This window comes from Hordeum vulgare, chromosome 4H (assembly GCF_904849725.1).
Source record: "Hordeum vulgare subsp. vulgare chromosome 4H, MorexV3_pseudomolecules_assembly, whole genome shotgun sequence".
In the NCBI taxonomy this organism is placed as follows: domain Eukaryota; kingdom Viridiplantae; phylum Streptophyta; class Magnoliopsida; order Poales; family Poaceae; genus Hordeum; species Hordeum vulgare.
In genome coordinates this window covers 525,881,600-525,905,518 of record NC_058521.1, presented here as the reverse complement: position 1 = coordinate 525,905,518, position 23,919 = coordinate 525,881,600, and the positions used below count along the sequence as shown (strand labels likewise).

General features: G+C 40.4%; 1 non-coding gene across 1 annotated transcript; it reads left to right on the top strand.

The window, feature by feature from the left end:
- Positions 1 to 16,862: 16,862 nt before the first annotated feature.
- On the top strand, positions 16,863 to 16,950 carry TRNAS-GCU. The gene has a single exon. It is a non-coding gene; the product is annotated as a tRNA-Ser (tRNA).
- The last annotated feature ends 6,969 nt before the right edge of the window (positions 16,951 to 23,919 follow it).

The following is a 23,919-nucleotide window of genomic DNA, read 5'->3' as shown; positions in this document are numbered from 1 at the left end:
GTTTAGTTGTCATGAGTATTTCGAGTACTCATTGATAACAAATGGACTCTATATGGGGCAGATATCTCTGTATTAGTTCCTGAGAGAGGCAGACAAGTGTGAGATAGGTAGATGACAAAGAGTGTGAGAGAGGCAGACGACAAAGAATTGCAAACAATTAGACGACAAACGATGCTGAGAGAGTCAGATGACAAAGATCCTGACAAAGGCAATGGAAAACACTATGGTAGCCACCTAACAGAGGTGTTGCCTATTGGCTGCCATCTAGAGTTCTCTTCTGTCTGCCTCCTCCTATGGCGGACGGCAAACGCCTTTGACGTCCACTTAGTGCAGGCACACGGCAAAGAAGGCACTGTGCGGTCGAAAGCTGGTGTAGAAATTTTGCTGACAGGAGGCTGACGACAAAGACCTTTGCCGTCCATGTAACACCCCTTTGTCGTGTGCTATGGCAGACGGCAAAGAGTGTGATTCATGTAGTGTATGTTCTGTGAACACGTTCGTCGTGTGTTTCTTAAGAAAGTTCGTGGGAAGTTTGCGAACGAAATCCATAAGTTTCCTACAAAAGATTCCTTAGAAGTGTTTGTTTGTCACAAGTGTTTTGAGTACTCGTTGAGGAAAAACAGACTTTGTATGATTCATATATTTGTGTAATAGTTGGTACTGCTCGAAATTTATTCAGAATCGAGTTTACATAGTAGTTCTTGTCTTGTTGGATGCTGTTTTTCGTGTTCTTTTCCCCTACAGACATATTAGAATGAATTAGTTCTAGGGATATGTTGGATAAAAAAGTTTCGATGATGCACTGGGGCATAATTTGGAATTTGTGTATACTCTCTGAATGCGTTCGTCGAGTGTTCATTAAGAAAGTTGTTGTGATATATGTCAACGAACTCCTTAAGAAAAGTTTTCCATAAGGTCTTTACGAATGGTTCCTTCAAAGTGGCTGGTCGTCACGACCTGGGAGTTGGTGCATGTTCCGTGAACACGTTCGTCGATTGTTGATTAAGAAATTTCCTGTGAAATTTGTGAACAAACTCCTTAAGAAAAGATTTCTATAAGATACCTACAAAAGGTTCCATTGAAGTAGTTGTTCGTCATGAGCGCTTTGTGTACCCATTGAGGAAAAATGGACTCTGTATGAGTCAGATATCTATAGATTAATTGACATGGCTCCAAACTGATTTAAAAACAGAGTTTGTAGAGCAATTCTTTTCTTGTTGGATCTGATTTTCCGTATTATCGAGTACCCGTTGTGGAAAAATGGACTCCCTATGAGTCATATATCTGTGTATTAGTTGATACTACTCAAAACTGATTGAGAAGCAAGTTTGCAAAGTAGTTCTTGTCTTGTTGAATCCAATTTTTCCGGTTCTTTTTCACTACAAAACTCCATATGAGATGCAATTAGGTCAAGGTATATGCGAGAGACCTTAGTTCCGATGATGCATTCAGGCACAAACTAGGACTTGGTTTACGTTCTCTAAACACATTCATCGAATGTTCATTAAGAAAGTTCCTTTAAAGTTTGTGAACGAACTTCTTAAGAAAAGTTTTCCATAAGTTTCCTATGAACAGGTCCTTTGAAGTGGCTGGTCTTCACGAGTGTTTCAAGTACTCGTTGACGAAAAATAAACTTTGTATGTGTCAAATATATCCGTATTAGCTGACACTCCTAAAAATAGATTCAGAACTGAGTTTACAAAGTAGTTCTTCTCTTGTTGGATCCGATTTTTTCTGTTCTTTTTCCCTAAAAATATCCATATGAGATGCAATTAAGTCTAGGTATACACAAGAAGCTAGGATTTGGTGTATGTTCTCTGAACGCGATAGTCGATTGTTCATTAAGAAAGTTCTTGTGAAGTTTGTGAACAAACTACTTAAGAAAAGTTCTCCAAAAATTTCCTATGGAAGGTTCCGTTGAAGTGGATGTTCGTCACGAGTGTTTCGAGTATTCTTCGAGGAAAAATGGACTCTGTATTAGTCAGATATTTCTGTATTAGTTGACACTGCTCAATTGTGATTGAGAACCAACTTTATAGAGTAGTTCTTGTATTATTGGACCTATTTTCTCTTGTTATTTTTCCCTAAAAATCTCCATATGAGATGCAATAGGGTTTTGGGATACGTGAGAGACCATATTTCCAAAGAAGCATCATGGCACATCCTGGGAATTAGTGTTTGTTCTGTGAACGGGTTCGTCGAGTGTTCAGTTTGAAAGTTCCCGTGAAGTTCATGAATGAACTCCTTAAAAAACATTTTCCGTATGTTTCCTACAAAAGGTTTCTTCTAAATGGTTGTTCGTCATGAGCGTTTTGAGTACTTGTTGAGAAAAAATAGACTCTATATGAGTCAGATGTCTCTGTATTAGTTGACATTGCTTAAAACTAATTAAGAACCAAGTTTAGACAACAGTTATTCTCTTGTTGGGTGCGATTTTTCCTCTTATTTTCAATAAAAAACTTTATATGGGATGCGAATAGTTCTAGGGATATACGAGAGGCTATAGTTCCGATGATGCAATCGGGCACAAACTTGGACTTGGTGTACGTTCTCTGAATGCGTTCGTTGATTGTTTATTAAAAAAGTTCTAGTCTTGTTGGATCCATTTTTATTGTTCCTTTTCCCTAAAAATCTCCATATGAGATGCAATTATGTCTAGGGATATGTGAGAGGCCATAGTTCCTATGATGCACTGGGGCACAAACTGGGAGTTGGTGTATGTTCTCTGAACGCATTATTCGATTGTTCATTAAGAAAGTTCCGGTGAAGTTTGTGAATGAGCTCCTCAAGAAATGTTTTCCATAAGTTTCCTACAAAAGGTTACATGGAAGTGGCTGGTCGCCACGAGCGTTTCGAGTACTTGTTGAGGAAAAATAGACTCTGTGTGAGTCATATATCTCTATATTAGTTGACACTGCTCAAAATTAATTCAGAATAGAGTTTACAGAGCAGTTCTTGTCTTTTTGGATCTGTTTTTTCCGTTTGTTTTCACTAAAATCTCCATGTGAGATGCATTTCAGTCTAGGGGTGCGCAAGATACCACAATTATGATCATGCACTAGGCACAAGCTGGAACTTAGTGTATATTCTGTGAACACGTTCGTCGAGTGTTCATTAAGAAAGTTTCTGTGAAGTTTGTGAATGAACTCCTTAATAAAGGTTTTCTGTAAGTTTCCTACAAAAGGTTCCTTTGAAGTGTTTGTTCCTCACGAGTGTTTTGAGTACTCGTTGAGGAAAACGGACTCTGTATGATTCACATATCTCTCTAATAGTTGACACAGCTCAAAATTGATTCAGAACCGAGTTTACATAGTAGTTCTTGTCTTGTTGGATCCCATTTTTCATGTTCTTTTTCACTCAAAACATATTAGAATGAATTAGGTCTAGGCATATGTGGGAGTCCAAAGTTTCGATGATGCACTCGGGCACAAGCGGGGAATTTGTGTATATTCTCTAAATGCGTTCGTCGAGTGTTCATTAAGAAAGTGTTGTGATCTATGTGAACGAACTCCTTAAGAAAAGTTTTCCATAACTTCCCTATGAATGGTTCCTTAGAAGTGGATGGTCGTCCCGAGTGTTTCGACAACTCATTGAGGAAAAATGGACTCCGTCTGAGTTCGACATCTGTGTATTAGTTGACACTACTAAAAACTAATTCAGAACCGAGTTTAGTGAATAGTTCTTGTCTTGTTGGATCAGATTTTTTCTGCTATTTTCCCCTAAAAATGTCCGTATGAGATGAAATTTCGTCTACGTATATGCGAGAGATCTTAGTTCTGATGATGCACTCAGGAGAAGTTGGGAGTTGGTGTATCTTCTGTGAATGAATTGGTCGATTGTTCATTATGAAATTTCTTGTGAAAACTTCTTAAGAAAAGATTTACATAAGTTTCCTATGAAAGGTAACGTTTGGATCACAACGTTAACCAAAATCAGTGTGTAATAGCATACAAAACTCGCGAAAATAGACCAAAACTACGAGTTTTGACGAGCTCCCCATAACCGGACCCCGGGGTTCCCGAAACGTTCGGATGGCATCGGGCCCCAAAATCAATGATTAATAGGATACAAAACTGGCGGGCATAGGCCAGAACTGCGAGTTTTGAAGAGTTCCCGTAACCGGACCCCGAGGTTCCGGAAATGCTTGGATCACACTGGGACCCAAATTTTGTGACAAATAGCATACAAAACTGGCCGGAATGGGCCAAAACTACGAGTTTTTACGAGTTCCACGTAACCGGGCCCAAGGGTTCCCGAAACATTCAGATTACATCGGGACCCAAAATCAATGACTAATAACATACAAAACTGACCAGAATAAGCCGAAACTGCGAGTTTTGACGAGTTCCACGTAAGCGGTCCCCGAGGTTCCCGAAACGTCCGGATCGCAGGAGGACCCAAAATTAGTGACTAATAGCATACAAAACCTGGACAGAATAGGCTAAAACTGCGAGTTTTGACGAGTTCCCCGTAACCGGACCCCGGCGTTCCCGAAATGTTCGGATCGCAACGGGACCCAAAATGAGTGAGTAATAGCATACAAAACTAGCCAGAATAGACCAAAACTTTGAGTTTTGACGAGTTCCCCGTAACTAGACCTCGGGGTTTGCGAAATGTTTGAATTGTAGCGGGATCCAAAATCAGTGAGTAATAGCATACATAACTAGCCAGAATAGGCCAAACTATGAGTTTTGACGAGTTCCACGTAACCGGACCCCGGGGTTAGTCAAAACTATGAGTTTTGACGAGTTCCTCGTAACCGGACCCCGGGGTTTCCATAACGTTTGGATCACAACGTTAACCAAAATCAGTGTGTAATAGCATACAAAACTCACGAGAATAGACCAAAACTACTAGTTTTGACGAGCTCCCCATAACCGTACCCCGGGGTTCCCGAAACGTTCAGATGGCATCGGGGCCCAAAATCAATGACTAATAGGATACAAAACTGGCGGGAATAGGCCAGAACTACGAGTTTTGAAGAGTTCCCGTAACCAGACCCCAAGGTTCCGGAAACGCTTGGATCACAGCAGGACCTAAATTCTGTGACTAATAGCATACAAAACTAACCAGAATAGGACGAAACTGCGAGTTTTGACGAGTTCCACGTAACCGGTCCCCGAGGTTCCCGAAACGTCCGGATTACATCGGGACCCAAAATCAGTGACTAATAGCATACAAAACTAACCAGAATAGGACGAAACTGCGAGTTTTGACGAGTTCCACGTAACCGGTCCCCGAGGTTCCCGAAACGTCAGGATCGCAGGAGGACCCAAAATTAGTGACTAATAGCTTACAAAACCTGGACAGAATAGGCTAAAATTGCGAGTTTTGACGAGTTCCCCGTAACCGGACCCCGGGGTTCCCGAAATGTTCGGATCGCAGCGGGACCCAAAATGAGTGAGTAATAGCATACAAAACAGGCCAGAATAGACCAAAACTTTGAGTTTTGACGAGTTCCCCGTAACTAGACCTCGGGGTTTGTGAAATGTTTGAATTGTAGCGGGATCCAAAATCAGTGAGTAATAGCATACATAACTAGCCAGAATAGGCCAAACAATGAGTTTTGATGAGTTCCACGTAACCGGACCCCGGGGTTAGTCAAAACTATGAGTTTTGACGAGTTCCTCGTAACCGGACCCCGGGGTTCCCAAAATGTTTGGATCACAACGTTAACCAAAATCAGTGTGTAATAGCATACAAAACTCACGAGAATAGACCAAAACTACTAGTTTTGACGAGCTCCCCATAACCGTACCCCGGGGTTTCCGAAACGTTCGGATGGCATCGGGCCCCAAAATCAATGACTAATAGGATACAAAACTGGCAGGAATAGGCCAGAACTGCGAGTTTTGAAGAGTTCCCGTAACAGGACCCCGAGGTTCCGGAAACGCTTGGATCACAGCAGGACCCAAATTTTGTGACTAATAGCATACAAAACTGGCCGGAATAGGCCAAAACTGTGAGTTTTTACGAGTACCCCGTAACTGGGCCCAGTGGTTCCTGAAACATTCAGATTACATTGGGACCCAAAATTAGTGACAAATAACATACAAAACTGACCAGAATAGGCCGAAACTGCGAGTTTTGACGAGTTCCACGTAACCGGTCCCCGAGTTTCCCGAAACGTCTAGATCGCACGAGGACCCAAAATTAGTTACTAATAGCGTACAAAACCTGGACGGAATAGGCTAAAACTGCGAGTTCTGATGAGTTCCCCGTAACAGGACACCGGGGTTTCCGAAACATTCAGATCACATCAGGACACAAAATCAGTGAGTAATAGCATACAAACTGGCAAGAATAGGCCAAAACTGCGAGTTTTGACGAGTTCCCCGTAACCGGACCCCAGGGATCCCGATACGTTCGGATCGCAGCAGGACCCAAAATGAGTGAGTAATAGCATACAAAACTGGCCAGAAAAGACCAAAACTTTGAGTTTTGACGAGGTCCTCGTAACCGGAACCCAGGGTTCCCAAAACGTTTGGATCACAACGTTAACCAAAATCAGTGTGTAATAGCATACAAAACTCACGAGAATAGACCAAAACTACGAGTTTTGACGAGCTCCCCATAACCGGGCCCCGGGGTTCCCGAAACGTTCGGATGGCATCGGGCCCCAAAATCAATGATTAATAGGATACAAAACTGGCGGGCATAGGCCAGAACTGCGAGTTTTGAAGAGTTCCCGTAACCGGACCCCGAGGTTCCGGAAATGCTTGGATCACGCCGGGACCCAAATTTTGTGACTAATAGCATACAAAACTGGCCGGAATAGGCCAAAACTGCGAGTTTTTACGAGTTCCACGTAACCGGGCCCAAGGGTTCCCGAAACATTCAGATTACATCGGGACCCAAAATCAATGACTAGTAACATACAAAACTGACCAGAATAAGCCGAAACTGCGAGTTTTGACGAGTTCCACGTAAGCGGTCCCTGAGGTTCCCGAAACGTCCGGATCGCAGGAGGACCCAAAATTAGTGAGTAATAGCATACAAAACCTGGACAGAATAGGCTAAAACTGCGAGTTTTGACGAGTTCCCCGTAACCGGACCCCGGGGTTCCCGAAATGTTCGGATCGCAGCGGGACCCAAAATGAGTGAGTAATAGTATACAAAACTAGCCAGAATAGACCAAAACTTTGAGTTTTGACGAGTTCCCCGTAACTAGACGTCGGGGTTTGAGAAATGTTTGAATTGTAGCGGGATCCAAAATCAGTAAGTAATAGCATATATAACTAGCCAGAATAGGCCAAACTATGAGTTTTGACGAGCTCCACGTAACCGGACCCCGGGGTTGGCCAAAACTATGAGTTTTCACGAGTCCCTCGTAGCCGGACCTCGCGGTTCCCAAAACGTTTGGATCACAACGTTAACCAGTGTAATAGCATGCGAAACTCGCGAGAATAGACCAAAACTAGGAGTTTTGACGAGCTCCCCATAACCGGACCCCGGGGTTCTTGAAACGTTCGGATGGCATCGGGCCCCAAAATCAATGACTACTAGGATACCAAAATGGCGGGAATAGGCCAGAACCGCGAGTTTTGAAGAGTTCCCGTAACCGGACCCCGAGGTTCCGGAAACGCTTGGATCACTGTGGGACCCAAATTGTGTGATTAATAGCATACAAAACTGGCCGGAATAGGCCAAAACTGTGAGTTTTACGAGTTCCCCGTAACCGGGCCCAAGGGTTCCCGAAACATTCAGATTACATAGGGACCCAAAATCAATGACTAATAACATACAAAACTAACCAGAATAGGCCGAAACTGCGAGTTTTGACGAGTTCCACGTAAGCGGTCCCTGAGGTTCCCGAAACGTCCGGATCGCAGGAGGACCCAAAATTAGTGACTAATAGCATACAAAACCTGGACAGAATAGGCTAAAATTGCGAGTTTTGACGAGTTCCCCGTAACCTGTCCCCAGGGTTCCCGAAATGTTCGGATCGCAGCAGGACCCAAAATGAGTGAGTAATAGCATACTAAACTAGCCAGAATAGACCAAAACTTTGAGTTTTGACGAGTTCCCCGTAACTAGACCTCGGGGTTTGTGAAATGTTTGAATTGTAGCGGGATCCAAAATCAGTAAGTAATAGCATATATAACTAGCCAGAATAGACCAAAACTTTGAGTTTTGAAGAGTTCCCGTAACAGGACCCCGAGGTTCCGGAAACGCTTGGATCACAGCAGGACCCAAATTTTGTGACTAATAGCATACAAAACTGGCCGGAATAGGCCAAAACTGTGAGTTTTTACGAGTACCCCGTAACTGGGCCCAGTGGTTCCTGAAACATTCAGATTACATTGGGAGCCAAAATTAGTGACAAATAACATACAAAACTGACCAGAATAGGCCGAAACTGCGAGTTTTGACGAGTTCCACGTAACCGGTCCCCGAGTTTCCCGAAACGTCTAGATCGCACGAGGACCCAAAATTAGTTACTAATAGCGTACAAAACCTGGACAGAATAGGCTAAAACTGCGAGTTCTGATGAGTTCCCCGTAACAGGACACCGGGGTTTCCGAAACATTCAAATCACATCAGGACACAAAATCAGTGAGTAATAGCATACAAACTGGCAAGAACTGGCCAAAACTGCGAGTTTTGACGAGTTCCCCGTAACCGGACCCCAGGGATCCCGATACGTTCGGATCGCAGCAGGACCCAAAATGAGTGAGTAATAGCATACTAAACTAGCCAGAATAGACCAAAACTTTGAGTTTTGACGAGTTCCCCGTAACTAGACCTCGGGGTTTGTGAAATGTTTGAATTGTAGCGGGATCCAAAATCAGTAAGTAATAGCATATATAACTAGCCAGAAAAGACCAAAACTTTGAGTTTTGACGAGGTCCTCGTAACCGGAACCCAGGGTTCCCAAAACGTTTGGATCACAACGTTAACCAAAATCAGTGTGTAATAGCATACAAAACTCACGAGAATAGACCAAAACTACGAGTTTTGACGAGCTCCCCATAACCGGGCCCCGGGGTTCCCGAAACGTTCGGATGGCATCGGGCCCCAAAATCAATGATTAATAGGATACAAAACTGGCGGGCATAGGCCAGAACTGCGAGTTTTGAAGAGTTCCCGTAACCGGACCCCGAGGTTCCGGAAATGCTTGGATCACACCGGGACCCAAATTTTGTGACTAATAGCATACAAAACTGGCCGGAATAGGCCAAAACTGCGAGTTTTTACGAGTTCCACGTAACCGGGCCCAAGGGTTCCCGAAACATTCAGATTACATCGGGACCCAAAATCAATGACTAATAACATACAAAACTGACCAGAATAAGCCGAAACTGCGAGTTTTGACGAGTTCCACGTAAGCGGTCCCTGAGGTTCCCGAAACGTCCGGATCGCAGGAGGACCCAAAATTAGTGAGTAATAGCATACAAAACCTGGACAGAATAGGCTAAAACTGTGAGTTTTGACGAGTTCCCCGTAACCGGACCCCGGGGTTCCCGAAATTTTCGGATCGCAGCGGGACCCAAAATGAGTGAGTAATAGCATACAAAACTAGCGAGAATAGACCAAAACTTTGAGTTTTGACGAGTTCCCCGTAACTAGACGTCGGGGTTTGAGAAATGTTTGAATTGTAGCGGGATCCAAAATCAGTAAGTAATAGCATATATAACTAGCCAGAATAGGCCAAACTATGAGTTTTGACGAGCTCCACGTAACCGGACCCCGGGGTTGGCCAAAACTATGAGTTTTCACGAGTCCCTCGTAGCCGGACCTCGCGGTTCCCAAAACGTTTGGATCACAACGTTAACCAGTGTAATAGCATGCGAAACTCGCGAGAATAGACCAAAACTAGGAGTTTTGACGAGCTCCCCATAACCGGACCCCGGGGTTCTTGAAACGTTCGGATGGCATCGGGCCCCAAAATCAATGACTACTAGGATACCAAAATGGCGGGAATAGGCCAGAACCGCGAGTTTTGAAGAGTTCCCGTAACCGGACCCCGAGGTTCCGGAAACGCTTGGATCACAGTGGGACCCAAATTGTGTGATTAATAGCAGACAAAACTGGCCGGAATAGGCCAAAACTGTGAGTTTTACGAGTTCCCCGTAACCGGGCCCAAGGGTTCCCGAAACATTCAGATTACATAGGGACCCAAAATCACTGACTAATAACATACAAAACTAACCAGAATAGGACGAAACTGCGAGTTTTGACGAGTTCCACGTAACCGGTCCCCGAGGTTCCCGAAACGTCCGGATCGCACGAGGACCCAAAATTAGTGACTAATAGCATACAAAACCTGGACAGAATAGGCTAAAATTGCGAGTTTTGACGAGTTCCCCGTAACCTGTCCCCAGGGTTCCCGACATGTTCGGATCGCAGCAGGACCCAAAATGAGTGAGTAATAGCATACTAAACTAGCCAGAATAGACCAAAACTTTGAGTTTTGACGAGTTCCCCGTAACTAGACCTCGGGGTTTGTGAAATGTTTGAATTGTAGCGGGATCCAAAATCAGTAAGTAATAGCATATATAACTAGCCAGAATAGGCCAAACTATGAGTTTTGATGAGCTCCACGTAACCGGACCCCGGGGTTGGCCAAAACTATGAGTTTTCACGAGTTCCTCGTAGCCGGACCTCGGGGTTCCCAAAACGTTTGGATCACAACGTTAACCAAAATCAGTGTGTAATAGCATACAAAACTCGCGAGAATAGACCAAAACTAGGAGTTTTGACGAGCTCCCCATAACCGGACCCCGGGGTTCCGGAAACGTTCGGATGGCATCGGGCCCAAAATCAATGACTAATAGGATACAAAACTGGCGGGAATAGGCTAGAACTGCGAGTTTTGAATAGTTCCCGTAACCAGACCCCGAGGTTCCAGAAACGCTTGGATCACAGCGGGACCTAAATTCTATGACTAATAGCATACAGAATTGGCCGGAATAGGCCAAAACTGCGAGTTTTTACGAGTTCCCCGTAACCGGGCCCAAGGGTTCCCGAAACATTCAGATTACATCGGGACCCAAAATCAGTGACTAATAACATACAAAACTAAACAGAATAGGATGAAACTGCGAGCTTTAACGAGTTACACGTAACCGGTCCCCGAGGTCCCCGAAACGTCAGGATCGCAGGAGGACCCAAAATTAGTGACTAATAGCTTACAAAACCTGGACAGAATAGGCTAAAATTGCGAGTTGATCACAGTGGGACCCAAATTCTGTGACTTTCCCATATCTGGTTTGTACCCAAAAACTAATTTAAATTGCATCCAAAATAAAAATTGGATTATGATATGAGTACAGAGTCGCGAAGCATAATTTTGCAGTGGCTTTAAGTATTCCAATTTTGAAAATATGAGTAAAGGATCTATGGATGAAGATACAAAAAAGTTGATTTCCAATCATAACTAAATCTTCTTTGGTTAAAGGATAAGGAAGCCACATAGCTAAAAAATGATAGTTTTGGTTTACTAGAACTATCCGCTAAAAAATGAAATTAGGGAACGAAGTAAGTAGATTAGATGGATTTAGATAGAATTTCTATCTCCTACTCTATAAGGATCATCTAGAAAGCAGAGAGCTTTGGTTCCATTCAAATAGAAAAGCTGACATAGATGTTAAGTGGTGAGAATATCCATAAAGGAGCCGAATGACATCAAAATTTCATGTTCGGTTTTGAATTAGAGACGTTAAAAATAATCAACCGACGTCGACTATAACCCCTAGCCTTCCAAGCTAACGATGCATGTTCGATTCCCGCTACCCGCTCCATTCTATATAAAAGGAGTATACTATTTGTCTAGACATGTTAAAAGCTTGTATTCAAGCCTTTTTGTCCACCAGTTTCTGGTACTACAGAGCGGAGTAGAGCAATTTGGTAGCTCACGAGGCTCATAACCTTGAGGTCACGGGTTCGGTTCCCGTCTCCGCACTTAGCAGTCTCTATAAAAGGAGTATTCTATTTCTCTAGATATGGTAGAGGGGCGTATCAAACCCTTTTTTATTCATTAGTTCCGGGCCCTAGATGGCAAAATTGAGCAATTTTCGAAGCCACTTGCCTTCACAAAAAGAAGGTGCAAGGCTTCTCCCTACCTCGCAGAAAATAAAAATGAAACGAAAGGGACAGTCTACCTCTCCCTTCCTTTTAAAAACAGTTTGCCCGTTGTTTGTCTGAGTTAATACCCAATTTTGGGGATCTGTTAGCTAGTTCTATTTCTGCCTCCGGAGCGCCCTCTATTTTTGAGGGGGATGCAAAGGAAGGGTAAAATAGTAAGGGATACGGCACTAGACTAATACTTAATTTAATATAAGTAGTTAAACAATTAACTAGACTAAACTTTTTATCATAGTACTTTGATAAATTAAGCGGGCGAGCGCCGGGAATCGAACCTGTATCTTCTCCTTGGCAAGGAGATGTTTTACCATTGAACTACGCTCGCTACGGTATATATTTTATAGCGTATATCCGCTTGGGTCGACCGTCTATGTCTGGGTCGACCATTTCATTTCATTTTCTATTCTATTATATTAGATATTAGAGTTTTCCTTTTTTTATTATCTGTCAATGAATATTCTAATGGGAATTTCATAATACTGAAAGAGAAGAGCTAGCAATTCGGAACGCAAATTGCGTTTTAATACGTCTCACTATTCTACTTTTTTAAATGGCCTTTATTATTTCTTTTTTATGGGGTTACTAAATATTAACCAAATTTAATTTAAGAAATGAGAGAATTTAGAATAGCTACGAGAAAGACTAGTCCAATCCATAATGATGTACCGGAAAATACAACATTTTTATTATTTGACCAACCATAAGGAGAAGCAAATACAAGGGGTACATCAATTACTAAGACTGAGGAAGTCGCAATTAATGCAAAAACAGCTAATTGGAAAGCAATAGTCATATTTCGAATCCTCCAAGCTAATATCAAATAAAGTTGACTACATATTTGATCCCTCACTTAACCAAAATTGTAAAAAAATACAAGAAGTAGGAGGGGTTTAATCATGAATCCATTGATTCTTGTCTTTAATTAAAATTTATTACTTAACCTCTTTTTTATTTGGATATGGGGGTGAGAGGAGGTTATTTAGTCTTTATTTCACAAGCGGGTATAGTGGATCCTGTATCCGTGTATAGAGTATACAGAGATATATCGAAAAGGAACTTGTATCTAATATCTTTCTAGAGGTTAATAAATATTTTTATTTTTTATATGGCTATGTTCTATTTGTAGGAGTAAAATAAGGATTAGGCGGTGGAGAGATGGATGAGTGGTTGATAGCTCCGGTCTTGAAAACCGGTATAGTTCTAGGAACTATCGAGGGTTCGAATCCCTCTCTCTTCTTTTGCTTATTGAATACGATTGTTTCTTTCATTTATTTTTATTCTGTCCCTTATCTTTCATTCATAAAAAGGAATGAATGGCTCGGCTAGATAGAATAACCGAGCCAGAACAGAAAAAAAGTAGAATTGGTATAAATAAGAAAATCTTAGTTAAGAGGGTTCATGTAAAGAACAAGTTCCAAATCATGATCGATTCCCTTTTCAAAACCTGCTGCAGCAGCTCGGGCTCTTCCTGCATGCCATAAATGGCCCACAAAAAAGAAGAATCCTAGAACAAAATGAGAAGTTGATAACCAACTTCTAGGAGAGACATAATTAACTGCATTGATCTCGGTCGCTACGCCACCCACGGAATTTAAAGAGCCTAAAGGAGCGTGGGTCATATATTCTGCTGAGCGCCGTTCTTTCCAAGGTTGTATATCTTTTTTCAACCTACTCAAGTCCAAACCGTTGGGGCCCCTTAGAGGTTCTAACCATGGAGCACGAAGGTCCCAAAAATGCATAGTTTCCCCTCCAAAGATAACCTCCCTAGTTGGGGAACACATTAGATATTTCCCTAAACCTGTGGGTCCTTGAGCGGATCCCACATTAGCTCCAAGACACTGGTCTCTAACTAGAAAAGTAAATGCTTGAGTTTGAGAAGCTTCTGGCCCGGTGGGACCATAAAACTCACTCGGATAAGTTGTATTATTGAACCATACAAAACAACAAGCGATAAAACAAAAGACAGATAAAGCAGCTAAACTATAAGACAAGTAAGCTTCTCCAGACCATACAAATGCACGGCGAGCCCATGCGAAGGGTTTGGTGAAAATATGCCAAATTCCCCCAAATAGACAAATAAAACCCAACCATACATGTCCACCAATTATATCTTCTAAATCATCTACACTAACAATCCACCCTTCTCCCCCAAATGGAGATTTTAGTAAATAATCAAATATAACATTGGGACTAAGGGTCAAATTGTTAATTTTTCTTGCATCTCCCCCCACGGGCCCAGGTATCATATACACCGCCAAAGTAAAGAGCCGTGAGTACTAGAAGAAAAGCACCTAGACTTAATAAAATTAAGTGAATACCCAAAATTGTAGTCATTTTATTTCTATATTTCCAGACATAACCAAAGAATGGAAAAGATTCTTCAAGAGTCTCGGGTCCTAGAAGCGCGTGATAAATGCCACCGAAGCTGAAGACTATGGAGGAAATTAGGTGAAGTACGCCAGATACAAAGTATGGAAAAGTATCTAGAACTTTCCCCCTGGCCCTACTCCCCAACCTAGAGTAGCTAAGTGTGGAAGTAAAATCAACCCTTGTTCATACATGGGCTTTTCTGTTACGAAATGGGCCACTTCAAATAGGTTTATTGCTCCGGCCCAGAATACAATTAATCCGGCATGGGCTACGTGAGCTCCAAGTAGTTTACCGGACAAATTGATAAGTCTGGCGTTCCCAGCCCACCAAGCAAAGCCGATGGTTTCTTGGTCACGACCAGCTAAAACGAAAGTTCCATTAAAGAGCGTTTCCACGTGGTAGAACCTCCTCAGGGAATATAAGATTTTCATGAGGCTGATCCTGAGTTGCCATCAACACACAAACATCCTCGTTAAAAGAATATTTTTGGTGTAGAAAGTCTCGAATTCAGGATCTTCCGCTGCACGGATTTCCTGGGAAACAAAGTCATAGGCACGTAAGTTCAGAGCCAAGACAACTACGCCAATAGCACTCATCCATAAACCGGTGATGGGTACAAATAGCATAAAGAAATGTAACCAATGTTTATTGGAAAAATCATCAGCAAAGATTTGGGACAAAAAGCGGTTAGCAGTGACCATTGAATAAGTTTCTTCAGCTTGAGTTGGGTTAAAAGCACGGAAGGTATTTGCACCATCACCGTCCTCAAATAGAGTGTTTTCTACGGTTGCTCCATGAATAGCGCATAGCAGAGCCGCGCCTAATACTCCGGCAACTCCCATCATATGAAATGGGTTCAACGTCCAATTATGAAATCCTTGGAAGAAAAGGATGAATCGAAATATCGCTGCTACGCCAAAACTCGGCGCAAAGAACCAACCAAATTGCCCCAGTGGATAAATAAGGAATACCGAAACAAAAACAACAATTGGACGAGAGAATGAGATTGCATTATAAGGCCGCAATTCAACAGACCGAGCAAGTTCAAATTGGCGTAACATGAAACCTATTAGTGCAAAAGCCCCGTGGAGAGCTACAAAAGTCCATAGACCGCCTAATTGACACCAACGAGTAAAATCTCCTTGTGCTTCTGGCCCCCATAGTAGCAACAAAGAGTGTGCTAAACTATTGGCAGGGGTAGAAACTGCCGCGGTTAAGAAATTACAACCTTCCAAATAGGAACTTGCCAATCCATGGGTATACCAAGAAGTTACAAAAGTTGTCCCTGTAAACCAACCCCTAAAGCGAAATAAGCAAAAGGAAAGAGCAATAGGCCAAACCATCCAACAAAAACGAAACGGTCCCTTCGTAACCAGTCATCCATAGTATCAAATAGATCATTTTCTTCTTTAGGAACTCTACCAAGGGCTATAGTCATAGTGATCCTCCCATTCAATTACTTCAACCATTTCCGAGCACCTCATATCACTTTCCAATGCATATGATAGTTTTATATCTGTGGATGATTTCTTTCTCGTTCAATGCCATTTTTCAATGGTCTTGAAGAGAGAAATTTTCCATTTTTATCTATGGAGTCACAACCGAGGTCGTTGTAAATCCATGAATTTGATTCGATTTGTTTTTCTTATCTTATACTTATAGAAATAAACCTTTGAATTCAGCATTATTCCAAGATTCCTATTTCAAAGTCTATCTTTTAAGGGAAAAATGAAAATAAAAGTAACCCCTTTTTTCCCATTCCCTCTCTATTGCATGGGGGGAAGAACTAAAATGAAGGATTCTGAAAAAAGGACCTTCGAAATCAATTTTTATGTGTAGCAAAAGGAGTTGCGATTTCTTCTTATTCCTATAGAACATCTAGTAACAAGAATATGAAATCGTAAATAGCGAAAAATTCTTGTCTTGCGCGGTCTAAGTCTAAGGAAATACGAAAAATTCGCTTATACAATTTCATCTACATCGAATTTATATATCAGAATAGCGGATAGAGGCATCATTCAAGGAGTCAGGTCTACTTACTTTATGCTTCTTTCCAATTTTATGGTGGATTTGGTAAGAACCCGTTTTGCTTTCTTGATAAATAATCGACAAAAAAGCGTTTTTTTATATATAGCTTGTTTTATTATAATTATGACAAGTCCTATATGGAAATGCCCGCTAAAGAGAAAATCTATTTGATTGTCTCTCGGTCAATATTGATTTTTACAAAGAAAAAACAAGAATTTTCTTATTTTTTTATTAACATTAAGAAAAAGGAATATAACTAAAATGGAATTGGCAATATAATTTTTATATACTTTTGAAAGAAAAAAGGGGTTTTTTGCAACCGTTATTTCTTATTTCTTGCCTATATCATATCACGGAAACCTTTCGCTTTGGAACGTGGAGAGATGGCTGAGTGGACTAAAGCGGCGGATTGCTAATCTGTCGTACAATTTTTTTGTACCGAGGGTTCGAATCCCTCTCTTTCCGCTCCCTTGGATCATTTGGGACTTTCAAACTGGAAAGAATTCTGACCCCCGGATTTTATCATAGATAAATGTACGAAACAAATCCAATTTGTAAGAAAAAAAGAAAATTGAATTTTTACTCCTCGCGTCCAGTATTCCGTCCTGGATCATTAGATAAGAATCCAAAGATAAATAGTGAAACAAAGAATATCACTACTATATAAACAAAAAGTTTGAGAGTAAGCATTACATAATCTCCAAGATTTTTTTATGGAATTGATTACCAGTTTTTCCTTACCACACGGATCCACTAGGATGGTTTGTTTGATACCTAAAAATGCAAAAATGAATTCTGGGAAAAAATTGCAAGAATTAATCTATAATAAGAACTCTTATCAATAACAAAAATAGGGTTAGGTGGTATTGAATAGTTATTGTGTAGGTACCTAAAGGTACCTGCTCGACCTAGGTGCAGGGGAGTAGAAAGGCTGATCCAAATTTATTGCTGTAGCTACCCATTCAATGTAGAATAATTTCAATTTTAGAATTGAGGGTTCATAATATAAAAATATAAAAGTTCTCGGCTTTTACCCATTTTAATTTTTTTTTGGAATGAACACATCATTCTATTTGGCATACAAAGTACTAAAGATTTCATCAAAAACTTACAGCAGCTTGCCAAACAAAGGCTAATAGAAAAAAGAATAGAGGTATAACATGCATAATATCCACGATTGGATTGAAAATAGCATAAGCTTTGGGCAATTTGGCAAAGAAAAAACTAGTAGGATAAAGAAGACAATTAAAACAGATACAGGTTAAACTAAGTATATTAGGCATAACAAGCATTTCATTCTTGTAGAGTAAATAATTGGATTTTGATTGAGTTATTTTTTAAGGGAAAGAAGGAAAAGGCAGATTCAAAATCTTTTTTCTTCGGACTTTCCCAAACACAAAATACCTCCTTGTATTCGCACTCTCAAATGAGAGTGGAATAAATTCGACTTTCATATAATATCTTAATAGAATCCCATGTAATGATCAATGCATTTTTTTGATTCTATATTATCCGCATGTGTAGAATACTAGAAAGAGAATATCTCATCTTTTTTATGTAATTGAAATGGTATTGACGAATAACAAATAAACATAATAGTGTTTATTAGTGTCGCATAAAACCCAAAATGGGGCGTGGCCAAGTGGTAAGGCATCGGGTTTTGGTCCCGTTACTCAGAGGTTCTAATCCTTGCGTCCCAGATTGTTTCTGATGAAACAAACGGTGAAATCATATAGTACTCTGTATGAGACAAAAGTTTATTAAAGAGAATAATGATATCTTATGTTTTCTCAGAAAACATAATAAAGTCTTAGGTCCAGTCAAATTGACTACCTTTATTTTCATGAAAAAATGGGATCTAGCACGCACATTGAGGATATGCCTCTACTATGATCACTTAATAATCACTTAATCATATTTTTTTCTTCCTTTTGGTCTTCGAGTGGAAGAAGTACCAAAAACAATTAACTACCAAAAAATTTCAATCTATTCATTGGAATAGTTTATTTAGTTATTATAGTTAATTGTTTTTGGTACAGAAAAATATATTACTAATAGAATTCTAATTCTAGTAATTAAATGAATTAAACTTTTTTGGAGGTTGATAGTTTATTTATTGAGGAACAGTCAATCCTTCTCTTCTCACTTCAAGATTGATCATCTCGAGCCATCCGTTGAGGGTGGAAATTTAATAATAAATATTTTTTTAGCAAACTTGTTTAGTCGTCTTTTTCTATATTTCATTCATATGGTAGAATTTTAATATGGGTTTAAATAAATTGGATCTTGGCGGAGGCTTCCCGGATAAATGCTTACTTTCTTTATCCATATTGCTACATAGATAGGAAGTTTTAATTTTAATAAGTATAGAAAAAACAAAACCAATGACTATTCATGATTCCATCCATATTGGATCAATTTTCTATACCACTTTGCAATGAAAAGAGGAATGTTTGTTATGGTAAAACTTCGTTTAAAACAATGTGGTAGAAAGCAACGTGCGACTTGAAGGACATGATATCTTGTGGATTTTGCTATCCATCATTTTCCATAGTAATGAAAATGCTCTTGGCTCGACATAGCCTGTTATATTCGTTCCGAACCAAATTTGCGCAGGGTTTAAGTAACATAGTACACGATGGAGCTCGAGAGGACAGAGTTTATTTTTTATCAAGGGAAAGAATCTAGGGTTAGTGAAAACTAATAAATTAGGCCAACTTTGTGAGTCTATCCTTAATATAGAAATAAATCGAAAGGTAAAATAAGAAGAAAGTACAACAAAAGTATATCAGAATCAATCCCCCTTATTAGATTTGTATAGAAGAGATAAATGCTTTATCGAAGGAAATAAGAAAAAAGGGTATGTTGCTACTCTTTTGAAAGAAAAAATAGGAATTCCCAAAGTAATGTCTAAACCCAAGGATTTCACAAATCAAAGATAAAGGATTCCAGAACAAGCAAACACAATTTTCAATTGTCTCAACAACAGAGTTGGATCCGAATAAGGAATAAAAGTCAATTCGTTCGAATTGAGACAAAGAAAAGAGTTTAAAGACGACTCAATTTTTTTGAAGGATTTTGCCTTTGAAGTTTCTCACGCAGAATTAGCCAACTTGAGTCATGAGTATAAATGAAATTTGTTTTTTTCTATAAGGAAATTATTGTACGTCATAGTCTAATTTCTATTATTATTGACAGAAATTCGAATCATTTTCTCGAGCCGTATGAGGAGAAAACCTCCTATACGTTTCTAGGGGGGCGTTGTTTATCTACATCTATCCCAATAAGTTGTCTATTGGATCGTTGCAATTGATGTTTGATCTCGAAGAGAAGGAAGAGATCTTTGAAAAGTAGGTTTTTATGATCCGATAAAGAATCAAACTTGTTTAAATGTTCCAGCTTTTCTCTATTTCCTTGAAAAGGGTGCTCAACTGACGAGAACTGTTGATGATATTCTAAGGAAGGCGGAATTCTTTAAAGAAAAAGAAAGAACTTTGAGTTAATTGAAGAACTAAATGAATAAAAAGTAGGATAGGAGAAGATTATTAGTATTCCTCATTGTCTAATTATTTAGACACAATTTACCTCTTTCTTAATCCTATTTGGATTTATATCGTGCCAATACAACATAAGCCCCTATTTTATTTACTTTTTCTATCTAATTTGTTTTCTTACCATTGTATTTCCATTGACAAAGGTCTATTGAACAAATAGAATTTGTAGATAGATGGGTCTCTTTATCCTCACTCCATATTTAATTTTTCTACTTACACTTCGCTCAAATGATAAGGGTGTTCCTTTTGCATGTATTCTCATAAAATATAATATATATATATTTTTAATAAAAATCGCTAAAAAAGGAGAATTTGAACATCGTGATTAGGGTCGCCCTTTTTTCACTTTAGTGGAATTTAACCGGACATGTTCGTTTTGACATTTGAGTGTTTTTCATGGTCGATAAAATCTTTCTTTTGATGTCTTGCTAGTTCAATGTTTTGACAGAAGCGCGCGGTGTAATTCCATTGATTTTTGGATTTCGATCGTATCTAAGATCCTTTTTTTATCTGGGTTGCTAACTCAATTGTAGAGTACTTGGCTTTTTAAGTGCGACTATGATCTTTTACACATTTGGATGAAACAACAAATTAGTCCAGACTCTTGGTAGAGTCTAGAAGACCACGACTGATCCTCAAAGGTAATCAATGGAAAAAATAGCATGTCGTAATAAAATCAATCTTTTTTGAATGGAATCCAAAATTACGATTTTCTGGGTCTAGTGAATAAATGGATAGAGCATGGCTCCAATTCTGGTAAAATAAAAAGCAATGAGCTTAACTTCCTAATTGGAAGGATTCCCCGCTCTAATTAGACGTTAAAAATAGATTAGTGCCGGATGCGGGGAAAGGTTGGGTTTTCCTATGAGTGGACCCTTTATTTTTTCTTTTTTTAGAAATCCTAATTATTCTTGATTATGGATTGAGTAAGGGATGTTATGGGTTGAATGTGTAAAGGAAGCAGTATATTGATAAAGAGACTATATTCCAAAGTCAAAAGAGCGATTGGCCTGCAAAAATAAAAAACTTGTTTTGTTCTTTTTTTGTAATTTAGAACAAACATAAACTAATTCGGTAGAAAAGGAGCGGAAAAAGATCCCTGGATTAGACTCCCTTCCTTTCCAGGGTTTGTATTAAAAATGCAACAACCTGTTCTGACCATATTGCACTATGTATCATCATTCAATAAACCGAGAAATGCTTCTTCTCTCTGATTCAAGTAGAAATACAAATGGAAAAATTCGAAGGGTATTCAGAAAATCAGAAATCTCGTCAACAATACTTTGTCTACCCACTTCTCTTTCAGGAGTATATTTATGCATTTGCTCATGATTATGGGTTAAACGGTTCTGAACCTGTGGAAATAGTTAGTTGGAATAACAAGAAATTTAGTTCTCTACTTGTGAAACGTTCAATTATTCGAATGTATCAGCAGAATTTTTTGGATAACTCGGTTAATCATCCTAACCAAGATCGATTATTGGATTACATTTTTTTATTCTGAGTTTTATTCTCAGATTCTATTTGAGGGGTTTGTGATTGTTGTGGAAATCCCATTCTTGCTACGGGAATTATCTTGTCCGAAAGAAAAAGAAATACCAAAGTTTCAGAATTTACGTTCTATTCATTCAATATTTACCTTTTTAGAAGACAAATTTCTACATTTGGATTATCTATCACATATAGAAATACCCAATCCTATCCATTTGGAAATCTTGGTTCAACTCCTTCAATACCGTATCCAAGATGTTCCATCTTTGCATTTATTGCGATTCTTTCTCAACTACTATTCCGGAATAGGCCAAAACTATGACTTTTTATGAGTTCCCCGTAACCGGGCCCAAGGATTCCCGAAACATTCAGATTACATCGGGACCCAAAATCAGTGACTAATAACATACAAAACTGACAAGAATAGGCCGAAACTTCGAGTTTTGACGAGTTCCACGTAACCGGTCCCCGAGGTTCCCGAAACGTCCGGATCACAATGGGACCCAAAATTAGTGAGTAATAGCATAAAAAACTGGTCGGAGTAGGCCAAAACTATGAGTTTGGACGAGTTCCCCGTAACCGGACCAAGGGTTCCCGGAACATTCGGATCACAGCGGAACCCAAAATTAGTGACTAATAGCATACAAAACTGGCCGGTATTGGCGAAAACTGCGAGTTCTGATGAGTCCCCCGTAACAGGACACCTGGGTTTCCGACACATTCAGATCACAACAGGACCCAAAATCAGTGAGTAATATCATACAAAACTGGCTAGAACAGACCAAAACTACGAGTTTTGACGAGTTCCCCGTAAGCGGACCCCGGGGATCCCGATACGTTTGGATCGCAGCACGACCCAAACTGAGTGAGTAATAGCATACACAACTGGCCAGAATAGACCAAAACTTTGAGTTTTGACCAGTTCCTCGTAACTGGACCCCGGGGTTCCCAAAACGTTTGGATCACAACGTTAACCAAAATCAGTGTGTAATAGCATACAAAACTCGCGAGAATAGACCAAAACTATGAGTTTTGACGAGTTCCCCATAACCGGACCCCGGGGTTCCCGAAACGTTAGGATGACATCGGGCCCCAAAATCATGACTAATAGGATACAAAACGGGCGGGATTAGGCCAGAACTGCGAGTTTTGAAGAGTTCCCGTAACAGGACCCTGAGGTTCCGGAAACGCTTGGATCACAGCGGGACCCAAATTATGTGACTAATAGCATACAAAACTGGCTGGAATAGGCCAAAACTGCGAGTTTTTACGAGTTCCCCGTAACTGGGCCCAAGGTTCGCGAAACATTCAGATTACATCGGGACCCAAAATCAGTGACTAATAACATGCAAAACTAGCCAGAATAGACCAAAACTTTGAGTTTTGACGAGTTCCTCGTAACTAGACCTCGGTTTTGCGAAACGCTTGAATTGCAACGGGATCCAAAATCAGTGAGTAATAGCATACATACCTAGCCGGAATAGGCCAAACTATATGTTTTGACGAGTTCCACGTAACCGGACCCCAGGGTTCCCGAAATGTTCGGATCGCAGCGGGACCCAAAATCAGTGACTAATAGCATACAAAACTGGCCACAATAGGCCAAAACTGCGATATTCGACGAGTTCCCCGTAACCGCACCATGTGGTTCCCGAAACATTCGGATCACAGAGGGGCCCAAAATCAGTGACTAATAGGAAACAAAACTAGCCGGAGTAGGTGAAAACTGCGAGTTTGGCGAGTTCCACGTAACCGGACCCGGGGTTCCCGAAACATTTGGATCACAGCGGGACCCAAAATCAGTGAGTAATAGCATAAAAAACTAGCTAGACTAGACTAAAACTGGCCGGAGTAGGCCAAAATTATGAGTTTGGACGAGTTCCCCGTAACCGGACCAAGGGTTCCCGAAACATTTGGATCGCATCGGAACCCAAAATCAGTGACTAATAGAATAGAAAACTGGTCGGTATTGGCCAAAACTGCGAGTTCTGATGAGTTCCCCGTAACAGCACCCCGGGGTTTCCGAAACATTCAGATCACATCGGGACCCAAAATCAGTGAGTAATAGCATACAAAATTGGCCAGAACATGCCAAAATTGTGAGTTTTGACGAGTTACCTGTAACTGGATCCCAGAGTTCCCGATACGTTCGGATCGCAGCGGGACCCAAAATGAGTGAGTAATAGCATACAAAACTCGCGAGAATAGACCAAAACTACGAGTTTTGACGAGTTCCCCATAACCGGACCCCGGGGTTCCCGAAACGTTCGGATGGCATCGGGGCCCAAAATCAATGACTAATAGGATACAAAACTGGCGGGAATAGGATAGAACTACGAGTTTTGAAGAGTTACTGTAACCATACCCCGAGGTTCCGGAAACGTTGGAT